The following is a 12,144-nucleotide window of genomic DNA, read 5'->3' as shown; positions in this document are numbered from 1 at the left end:
AGACACTCAGTTTTGAATTATAATAATATATTCACACTATGTCTATTCAGACACTTTAGTTAATAGAAGCATGTAGAATATTGTTTCAAATGTATTAATGACATGAGTTCTATGCAAAACAGGGTTACACAAATGAAGACTCTATAACAATGTCCCAGAGATTTACAAATCAGGAAAACTCCAATGTCTGACATCAATGTGCTTTACAACAGCTGGTTGAGTAAAGGTAAGCATCTAACATTTTGTGGCCATATTGGAAAAATACTGCAGTTGGCATATGTAACTCGGACCACTCCTTTTCTCCAATTAACACAAAGATGAAAAGGAATGTGAAAGTCAGCAAAATGGGAGTATGGGAATGAAAAAATACTTTGCAGACTTTGATAGAACTATTACTGCCTGTGAAAGGACCCTTTGAAGATAATTGAAAACACTGGGAAGCAATCTGCTTTATAGCACTGACAAATAACAGTTTCCTAAGGCTTATCATTTAAGTGTGGTAAAATCGGGAAAGAGAAAGAAAGATATAAAACATATTTGGTCCATATGTAGTGGACGTTTCATTGTTAGTACATGCCTAGCCTTGCATGACAAGCTGTGTGTTACTGGATGGAACTGTGTTATACGGACACAAAGACTTAGGTCTTTTATTTTAAGATATGTGGTGGACCGCAAATAACTTGCTTATAAACAGGGGTGTTAGAAGGATTTTGTGCATTTCCACCTTTTGTGTGAAGTATAAATGCAGATTATAAAGAAATAAAGAACAGATTTCATGTGGTCCCAAACCAATAAATGAAGCTAAGCCTTTTCAGCAACAAGAAAAAGTAATGGAGTAGCTTAGGTGTATATTGCTGGTATACTGAAATATCCAACTGTTTTCTAATGTGCTATGCAAAATAAGTTAAAGCAAATAAATCTTGTATCTATTCCATATTATACAGAGAGTATGTGATGTATAAATCACAACTGAAAATCAAACAGGTCATCTTTAGAGCAGTGTTTTTCAACCTTTTTTGTGCAAAGGCACACATTTTTCATGAAAAAAATCACGAGGCACACCACCATTAGAAAATGTTAAAAACATTTACCTCTGTGCCTATATTGACTATATATAAAGTAATTCTCTTGAATAGGAATCAAATAAAACACAAAGAAATTATTTTATAATTACTTTATTAATAATAAAGTATTTTTAACACACCGTAAAAAAAAAAAAAGACAACCATCAATATCCTCAGTGTCACGGTCTGGGAACCGGGGCACTGGTGCATGAGAGCTCTGGGTTTTGTGAAGCAGGTTTAGAGTAGCAAGCTGGAGTGAAGCCTGGGGTACAGGACAGAAGACTCAGAAACTAGAGGTCTGTGTGTTATCGGGGTTGCACTAGAGGCGCAGGTTTTAAGAAGGGCCAGGTCTTCCAGAGCACCTCTAATGGTGAGGATGATTGGCTGCTGGACACCTTCCAGGTTGCGGCCCTCTAGTGCACTGGCACAGACTCAGGAACTGATGCAGCAACGGGTCTCTGGACGCAAGGCAGACAGGGGCAAGGGCTGTACACACACACAGCAGTACAGGGACAACGGAGCAGGAGTCCAAACAACAGTGGGAAGGGAACACAAGTAGACAGCAGAGAGAGAGAGCACACCACGGCTATCTGGGCATAACAGAGGAGCGAGGCTGCAAGGACAAACAGCCACACAAGAGGAAGACAAACTCACAGGAAGCAGGAACTCACAGGGTGCACAAGGGAATCACAGGAGACACAAGAAACAAAGCAGGTAAATGTCAATTTGCAGGTATCCAAGGCAAACAGTACACAAGGGGTCCAGTAACGACTTGTTGCACGAACATCAGGCAACAAGTGAGCTGAACATTTAAGACTGAGGTTCAGCATGGAGTGGGAGGGAGCCGAGCACCTGGGACAGGAGGCAAAACCCGGCGCTGGCTCATGGCAGAGGGAAGTGTGACTCTCAGTTTTTTACACAGACTTTTCTCAACCAATGAGGCATCTACCCCTAGGGCTACACACAGATTCAGGTGAATTTGTGGTTGTTAAAATGAAACTCAAAAGCATTACAAAATAAAAATGAGATATGCTGCTTTACACCAAAAGAGGTTCTAATAATAATGTAACACAAAAAGGCTCCATTGTAAAGAACACTGATGATACCCAATAACAAGATAACTGAATTGCCTTAAAAAAAGTACCATGTCCAAATTACATATTACATTTTAGGGAAAAAAGAATCAGTTCATACAAACTATAGTGGACTTTAATGGCACTTGAACAATATTAATTAAACTTCCAATATTTTATTAAATCCTTAACATTACATTAAACATAATTGTTTTTTCTAAAAAAAAATAACATACAAAATAGTTCAAGAGATGCTCCCGCCTGTCTATTGTCAGTCTATTTTATATCTATACAGTTATGTGCATTTCATTTTTACAATCAAAAAGCACAAACTGGCCTACTGGCGAGAGCAGCAAACACCTCAATGCATTTCGCAATGTTGAGTCTACCTTCCTCAGGAGGTTCTTGAACAGATTAAAATACAAAACTGTTGAGATAGAGACACACACATCAACATCCAAATACTCATTTAATGTACAGTATATTATAAATATAGGGGCAAAACCAGATACCTTGTCCCAGTATGTGAAGGTTATTTCTCCTGTACTAAGTCACTAGTGGTAATTATCTCTCTCCGATGGACAAAATAATGAAAAAAATATTTTCAGTTTTTGCCTGACAAATTTTGAAATTTTGGTTTCAGTCTAAACATGTAATTTCGGTGCATTCCTAGTATGGAGTGCCTAAACTTAACAGAAAAATTACAGTGCATCCCCTAGACCAGTGCTTCTTAAAGTGTGGGTCTCGACCCCATATGGGGTCCCGCAAGTAAACGGGGGGTCGCGATCTGAGTCCCCGGCCAAGACCACCATCAGGGGGGTATGGCCGTTACTTGTGTGAGGGGCCCAGGCAGCGGAGGAGGTCTGGGCTCCAAGCTAGATTGTTTTATTTCAGTTTAATGCATAATTTGCAGTGTAGTGTAGTTTTTAAGGTCATGTTTTAAGAAGGCCTGCCCTAGACCACTGTCACCTGGCTAGCCTGTCAAAATAACAAGATCCAAAAGGCATACAGGGGGCTGAGAGGATACAAGAGACTGTAAGCCCACTTTGCATTGTAAAAACAACAAAAAAATATATATAGTTCTAGATTACATTTTGATAAGTTCTATCCCACTCTGATATAGCCATATTGATCTAGAAGTTTGTAAAGTTGTTGAAAATGCCCTTAGGATGTACTTCCTCAATGCAATTTTCACTTTGCCCTGTGAATATACACATCCTTGTGTCACAACTCTCACAGCCTGCCTTCTGAACTACAAATCAATGTCTGAACAATTTAACATCATTTCTGGTGGGAAGCAATGCATTATGGGCCATGTGGTCTTGAGAAATCAAGATTGCATCACATTAAGCAGCAGGGAAAGGGATGCAAGGCACGCTGGGAATCCAGGAAGTTGTTGAAAGTGATGGGCAGATAGAAGATAGCACTCACTACATAAAAAGGGCTTTCTCAAGCTTTGACAAAAAATGGATTGTCCCCTGATTATAGAAATCCCTTACATGGGCTGGTTCAGTAAACAGGTAAAACATAATTAATGAAGTAAGTATTTAATTGTAGAAAAACAAACATGTCAGTACACCCACAACAAAAACATTTAAAACCAATTAAAAAAACTTCCCTTGGATAAACTGTTGTTAATTGAACAATGGTAATCTGCAGGCCAACTAGTGTGGCATAAAATGGTTAGAGCAGATACATACAATGTATTTCATATGGGGATACAGTGTATCCAAAAGTTACTCACAACTAATGTTGCTCAGGGAGCTCAGGGAGAGACAGTCCTGCTCGAATCCCACCGTGCTGAATGATTTTTCGCTTCAGTAAGCGTGTCCAGCAGTAATAGTTGGGTTCCAGAGATTGGGATTAGTTGATAGGGCTAAGAAATATAAGCGCCCTTCCCTCTCCACCTGCTTGGGACTCTCACTAGCCCGCGGGCTTGAATTTCAAATTTGAGAGGTATCCCGAAAGCACTTCAATGTGTATGTGCGGCCGCACAGTGACCAGCAGGAAAGATGAATAAAGGAGTCTCCACGGTGTGATGTTCCAGGTTCAGTTTTGGATCCATAGGCTGTGTGAAGACCACAGACAGCCGTCCGTTCGTTTTCCTCAATCTCTGCTGGGTTGGTGCAGGTTCTGATGCAGCTTGACTCAGACCATATGCGGGCCGGCTGCGCTCAGTCCCCGCACTTCGAGAGCCGGCTAGAGTAATACTTCTACCGAGGCTTGTATACGGGGTGAGCTATTGTGAGTGTCCAGGGAAGTTGCTTGCACACGTTACCGTGACGCGTTTCCTCCCCACAACGGGGCTTCCTCAGAGGGGCGTGTGTTCTGTATTTTGCATGGATGTGTTAAATAGCTCGTTAATGAAGGCTAATAGACTGCCAGATTTCACACAATCAGCAAGCCATGTCGTTTTTCAAAAAGGTGTACAAGCAGTATTGCATATACTTTAATATAATGTAATGGCACCTGTGGAGCCTTAAATAACATTCCTAAGTCCCTTTACCAATACATGGTCATAAGTATACCTCTATTTTGACTGATGTGTAATAATAGAGGGCTAAACTCTAGTCATCATGTGTGTCCATATGAAGTGGAAGGAGACTCCTGAGGTTTGGAAAGAATGAGGGTTAGACGGGCCACTTATAAGATCCAATAAGGAGTAGTAGGTAATCTCCACTATTTTTGTTTAAGTCAACGCATGGGTTTAAGAATCACATAGAGCTGTGTAAACACAAAACAAGTGAGTTATAACAAAAAACTCATGTGGGGTTTCACCCCATAGTGGATACCCATAATGCTGAATAGCCAGTCTAAACTCAACCAGAGTGACGTAAAGACCATGAGGAGTCCCTTACACACTTCAACAATATATATATATGGACAGTCAGGTAATAAATCCGATGAATTTACATTAAGAAGTGTAACTAAGATATATCACTCTATAAAAAGCAGCTGGTTTTTGACTTAGGGATGATAAATATAAAATATATAGTATAAATTCATAAACTTCAATTCTGAAGCAAGAAGCATTATGTTTGGTGTATCATATGGTTCAGAGATAGCAACTAAAGTTAATCATATCATTGAGCCCTGGCGCCTCATGAGCCTCCGTCTGATGGATCTACCTGCACTCTCTCTGCAAAAGGGATTTATCCCAATCCCCCCCACGTCTAGGTTGATGGACCCTATCCAAGGCAAAGAAGCGAAGTCTGTCGCTACGTCCATTATGGGTATTTACAAAGTGCCTAACTATAGGGGACCTGAGGTCTCTTGCTGCTATATCGGACAAATGGTCCGATATTCTGTTCTTAAACATGCGTTTCGTTTTTCCCACATAAAACATGTCACATTGACAAAGCATCAGATAGATAACATCCCTTGTCTCACAATTGACAAAATGGTGGGCCTTGAAGTTCTTACCCCCAGGGGTGGATATCTCCGTCCCATTCTGGACATATCGACAGAATTTGCACCTCTGACATTGGAAAGTGCCCTTATATTTACAACAGGTATTGGTCCTACTCACAAAATCGCTACTGGTCAATTTATCCTTAAGGGAAGGGCATCTTCGGTAAGTAATAGTAGGTTTAATACCCACAAACCTCGAGATTCTCGAATCTCTAGTCAAACAGTGCCAATGTTTTTGGAGAATCTTTAATATTTGTGCGTGTTGATTATTATAAGTTAGAATTAACCTCACAGGGGGGTCCTCTCTGTCGTTTTTATTTAATTTTGATGTGCTTATGTTGGTATTGTTGAATTTCCTAGGTCCACTTTTTACACGTTTGTAAGATTTTTTCAATATTTTGTTTGAGTAACCCCGGGCCCGTAACCTGAGTCTTAAATTGTGTGCCTCCCTTTCAAAGTCCACGTCGTTGGTACAATTCCGTCTGACTCTCAGATATTGACCAAAGGGGATGCTATTTTTCAGGCGTAAAGGGTGGGCACTGTTGGCTTCCAAGATGGCGTTCCCAGCTGTGGCTTTTCTATATAGACTGGTGTAAAGGGTCCCCTCTGCATCTTTGCACACTAAAATGTCCAAAAAGGGTAACCTATTAAAGTCATAGGTAAGGGTAAATTTTAGATTAAGGTCATTGATATTCAATATATCCACAAAGTCTCTCAAAAGGTCCACACCCCCTGTCCACAGCAGGAGGATGTCATCTATGTACTTGTGCCATAAACATGGCACAGGTATATAGATAAGTCCTCTCTGGCCCACAGGTCTTGGTCCAAACCCCCCAGATAAAGATTGGCGTAGGACGGTGCACATTTTGTCCCCATGGCTGTTCCCTGTAGTTGTAAATAATATTGATGGTTAAAGAGGAAAGCATTATGGGTCAGGACGAATTCCAGGAGTCGCACTAGAAAAGCATTGTGCAAACTTTCTGTAGTCCCCAGAGTGGCCAGGAACCTTTCGGTCATTTTAAGCCCCTTAGAGTGTGGAATAGACGAATAAAGGGCTTCCACATCCAGGCCTACCAGTAGGGTGCCCGGAGGTACTACCAAGCCCTGAATCTGGGAGATCAAGTGTGGAGTGTGTCTAACATACGAAGCCAGTGACTCCACATGAGGTTTAAGGAAATGGTCTACGTATGAGCTGATATTCTCCGTCAGTGACCCACACCCGGAGACTATGGGCCTCCCGGGGGGTTTTTCCAATGATTTGTGAATCTTGGGGAGGGCATAGAGAACCTGCGTTCTAGGAAAGGGCACCCTCAAAAAGTCCAGTGGGCCTGTGTCTATGAGACCAAGATCCAAAGCCTCCTCTAATATTATTTCAAGGTTCACTTGGAAGGATCTTATTGCAGTTGCTTCTATAGGTTGATACCAAGTGATGTTTTCCAGAATCCATAAGACCATCTCTGCGTATTGTTCACTGGTCATAATGACCACGTTTCCACCCTTGTCTGCCTGCTTAATTACTATACTCTTATTGCCTTTTAGGTCTTCCAGGGCTTTTCTCTCTCAAGCTTTGATTGCCAAAAATAACTATAGTATGTATTCCTATTAGAATACTGATGTCATAACAGGATATTTTATGATTTGACTCACTAGAACCCCTTAAACTGTATACATGGGAAAAAAAAATCTCTCCGGAGCAAACACAAATCATCAATTGCAAAGTATCAAAAAATATCCAAAAGGTCTCAACACGAGAAATGTGTCCGTTCCGCTGACTGGGGGAGGGGGCGGGTACAGCTGGCTCTGCCTCTAGATAGGCAGAGCCAGCTGTCACTCATGCAGCTGGGCGGATCCAGACATAATTGTCAGGATCCGTTTCAGCTGCAGCGTCTTAGTATACCGCGAGCTGTAGCTCACGGTATACTGCGGCGGTTCAGTATACCGCGAGCTGTAGCTCGCGGTATACTGAGCTTAGGGTGATGGGAGGATGCTAGTTTGTGTCCTCCCGTTACCCTTAGGAGAACTATGGGGAAAAGCCCTAACCCCATAGTTCTACTTTAAACGTTTGACCAAATATAGCAGGCTATTTTTTTTATTAGAAATTTCAAAATAAAAGTGATAAAGCATAGTTCACCAGAAAGTTCAATCAGCTGATGCAGCAGCCAAAGTGTAAGCAATTATAGACAATACAAAACAAGATCAGAATGAGTCAGATAATATACTGGCTAGAACAATTCCAAACAACGATAGAAGAACACAAGACCTTAAGAGCTTGAAGCAAGGTCTTGGGGGTTTACCCCTCACTCCTTTAATGATGTTAAATCCGCTAAAAACGTATACCCTCTGGTAATAAAGTATAATATAAAGTGAGAAGGTAAAGTAAGAGCAAAAATTATCATAAAACGTATAGAAATAGAAAAAGAAAACCAGTCATGTCAAATATGAAGTAAATAATCTAATCATTAAAATTAAGATTAATAGAGAGGGTGCTTAATCCAGCCTTCCCATTTTGTGTAGAAAGCAGAAAATCTACTATTTTTAAGGCCGAACATCCGTTCATATGAACATTGCAAAATTACTCTGGGCACTACATCCATATAATTTGGGGGTGATGGATTTGTGCTATCAATAACGTAGCCAGGTACACAACATGTGAGATTATGGTTCTAGAATCAGGTGGGACATTTTCCATAGTAGCATGACCAAAGTGGGATTTGGTAGGACTACACAGGAAGCGAACTCAGAAATGAGATTGAAAATTTGCTTCCAAAAGGGAAGTTAAAGATTTACAATACCAAAATACGTGCACCAAGGAGCCCACAGCTCCACACTTTCTACAATATATAGAGAAGGTTGCCCTTCTTTAAATTTAGACAATTTGTATGGCGTGAGGTACCATCTATGTAAAATTGTAAGTTGAAGCTCCGAATGATTAACACAGTGTGATACAGTATAGGTAATTTTAATTGCTGCTTACCATTGTTCGTCCGTGTAAGAGTTTCCTAAATCTTTCTCCCATTTAGACATCTTCGTAGACTTTGTAAATACCTTTTTATCTCCTAGCTTGTTATAGAATAATCTAACAGTAAAAACATACTCGCAAACGATGTGAATAACAAGCATAATACTCCTTTGATCTGGAGGGGAAGTAACCCGTGTAACGTAGAGCACGTAAGACGCCGATCCGACTGCTGGCTTGCCGCCCCACGGTACCTTCGCTGCTAACGGCTAACACATTTCTGAAGCATGACCCCTCCGTCAGAGCTACCAATGGGTAGCCTACCTGTCCGTTAAAAAACCAAGACCCACCAATCAGAAGCCTCTTTTCGGTCGACCAATTAAAACCCTTAAATAGGTACCCATAGAAACCAATTGATTAGACCTGCACCACTGGCTAAATATGCAGGTAATAGGAGTAACCTCTATTTAAATATTCTTTATATATATAGAAAATCCATAAAATTCTCCTAAAAATAAATAATAAAGATTAGACAACAACCAGAGCCGGCTACAAAAATATATTTTGGTAAAAAAAAAAAAATCAGTCTAAAATCTCGATCAGGAGATAATTCAATGATAGTGGTTAGAAGTCAATGATAGTGGTTAGAAGGTAAAAGTGGCATAGGTAGCTCAACTCATTGGCATATTTAACCATATTAGCACAGAAGATTTTTCTCTAAAAAAAAAAGGAATACTACATGTGTGTGGGACAGGGACATGAGGCAAAACACACGTTTACACAATATATGATGATATGAATTTAAAACCAAAAATACATGAGTTAGTGCAGGGTTCAAAATTTCAAGTCCTGAGCTACTAGCCAGGCCTTTCAAAGTTACTTGCCACCAGTTGCCCCACCTAAACCCTACCCCTACCCAAGCCTTAAATCTGCGCTGTGACGCACAGTACAGGGGTCAGTGTGACGCACAGCACAGATGTCAGTGTGACGCACAGCGCAGAGGTGAGCGGTGTAAGGAAGAAAGAAAGGGGACTTACAGTGCACTTAGCTGATGGTATTCAGGTGTCCTCTTCTTTCTCCTGGTACCGCCGCTGCGATCGTTCGCTTCCATTCTCCTCCTCGGCCGCTCTGTAGCTGCAGGTATAGAGGAGGAGAAGAGAGAATAGAAGCGAACGATCGCCGCGGCGGTAGTGTCCCATCCCTGGTCCCGCCGGCGGCGCACCGCCTCAATGACATTCCAATCGCCGCCACGCAATTTTCCCTCGCCAAATGCGAGGATAAATTTTGAGGCCTGAGTTAGTAGATTGTATCATGTCCCTTTCCAACATGTATTATATTAAGGCCTAATGGGGGGGAGGGGGGTCCTGTTCAGGAATCTCAGAGCAATGACACAGCTCTGTTTCTTTTGACTGGGATCTATTTATGATTTTACTTACTTTATTAGTCATATTAATAATCAGTGACTTCTGTAATTAGAGGACCACTATATATTGTTGGGACTCTGACCACCAGCTTCAAATATTTGGCAGGTTTAATTTATGTATTATATTGTATGGTCAATAAAGCATGCATACTTTGTTTAGATGTTCAAAGTAATTTATGAGTGTCTATACAATATAGTTTACGTCCCTGCCAAGGATTCAAGCTCCAGCTTACCATTTATAGTTAAGAGAGGTGAGATTGATATCCCCAAGATGTTTGATCTGCATATATGCTGTCCTGTTAAACCATGTGCTATTATCAATTACTGACCAAATTAAAGCTGAAGTTTAGGGATTTATTTTGGGAAGGATGCATCACAAAACACATTAGTTACCTGTAAAGATATGTATTCCATCTACTACTTCCATAATATCTGATGGATATTGCCCCAAGCAGCTACATACTGGTGCTGAATCGGTTTACTGCATCAACTTTTAGAGTTAAGAGTTAACTGCTCACCCACCCCATCATGCCCTGTCTTACTATTCTTCCAGAAAGCATCACATTCTGTGAATGGACAGGGAGATCCTGTCATTGATCTTCTCCTCCTCCATTTACAGAACATGATGCATTGTGGGAGAATAGAGGAACGAGCATGAAGGAACGGGCAAGCTGTGCAACTATTCACGGTAGCAACGGCTGCTGTTAACCCAAACAGGACTAAAAAAATAGACGAACAAGAAGCAGCGGTCATCAGGAGATGGAATACACACCATTACACATAACTAATGTATTTATGTATTTGGGGGCCACACTGCTCCAAATTTGAGAAATGTATGGCCAGCTTAACCAGTTGACATCCGCGATGTTAAACCCCCTTCCCATCCAGGCCATTTTTCAGTATTCAGCGCTGCGGTACCTTGACTGACATATAGGCGAACGAGCACATATAGGCGATCGGCGTGCTATGGACCCGCTGATCGCCTATATGTGAAACACCCGGTAACGGGTGTGTTTAATCGTCGGGTCTTTTCTGCCCGTGCGTGCCCAGAAAAAAATTGCCGTCTGGAGACGGCAACCCGCAGATGTAGCAGTGCCGTCCGTCCGTTTTTTTACTACGGGCGGACGGCAAGAGGTTAAGGGATCCTGTAAAGTCATAAAACACCTTGTGATCCTGCCAGTCCCCTTAGAAAACTAACCCTTCCTGTTTGTTACTGATCACACTAAGCAGTAGACCTGTCCTGATGTAGTCAGCGGTCAGCCTGGAGTTCAAATTTAAACTTCTCATGATTAGGTTGACATTACCGGTATCTGGCAAAATATCCAATGTTATTTGGCTACTTTTCACAACAGACGCTGGAGTCACATATAAGCTCACATACAGTCCACTAACGTTCATTGAGGGCTAGTTCACACCAAACTAGAGGTGCACCGAAATGGAAATTTTAAAACCGAAATAAAAAAAATTGCCAGGTCTAAACCGAAAATGTTTTTTCTTTAAATTTTTTTTCACATTTTTATTTTATTATTTATTTTTTAATAAACATTTTAATTTTTGTATATTTATTTTTATTTATTAATCAATTTTTTATTAAATATTTTTATTTTCTATTTTACTTTTAGGGGCTTCAGGGAAATATTAGGGGTCTAAACAGACCCCTGATATTTCCCTTTTAAAATAGAAAAAGAGATTGAGGACACAAAGTCCTCTCTCTCTTTTTCTGCAGCCCCCGTTATCAATCAACAGGAATCCTCTATACTGAGTGTTCCTGTTCATTCTTAATTTGAGAACATTGTATGTTTACTATAACCACAATCATGAATGAACAGGAGGGGATGTAGATCACTTCCCATTCATTCATAATTGAGGATATAGTAAACATACCATGTCTTCAATTATCTACAAACACTCAGCGATCACTGATCACTGAGTGTTTGTAGCTTGCTCTCCTCTCTGACTCGCTGTCACAGGAGGCTGATCGAGCGGTGCAGAAAGGAGGGCTCAGCCTCCTGTGACAGCGCGGCCTGTCTCCGCCCACACACCGCTCTGCTGGACTGTGATAGGAGGCTGAGCGGTGTGGTAGGAGAGACGCCCGGCCGCTCACAGCGCTCTCCTCACGCAGCACTCGGCCGGCTATCACAGTTTATCTCCTCCCAATTGGGACACAGAGCAGCGCCCAGCGGGGAGGAGAGAAAGCAGGGATGCACCGCTGTATCG

General features: G+C 41.3%; 1 protein-coding gene across 1 annotated transcript in view; it reads right to left on the bottom strand.

Annotated features, from left to right (window-relative positions):
• Nucleotides 1–12,144, bottom strand: part of RPGRIP1L (RPGRIP1 like) — a 210,623-nt gene that overhangs the window by 186,076 nt on the left and 12,403 nt on the right. The window lies entirely within an intron of this gene.

The sequence above is a fragment of the Nanorana parkeri genome, unplaced genomic scaffold (assembly GCF_000935625.1).
Source record: "Nanorana parkeri isolate BGI_ZX_2015 unplaced genomic scaffold, ASM93562v1 scaffold170, whole genome shotgun sequence".
NCBI classification, from domain to species: Eukaryota; Metazoa; Chordata; class Amphibia; order Anura; family Dicroglossidae; genus Nanorana; species Nanorana parkeri.
This window is presented reverse-complemented; position numbering and strand designations above follow the sequence as displayed.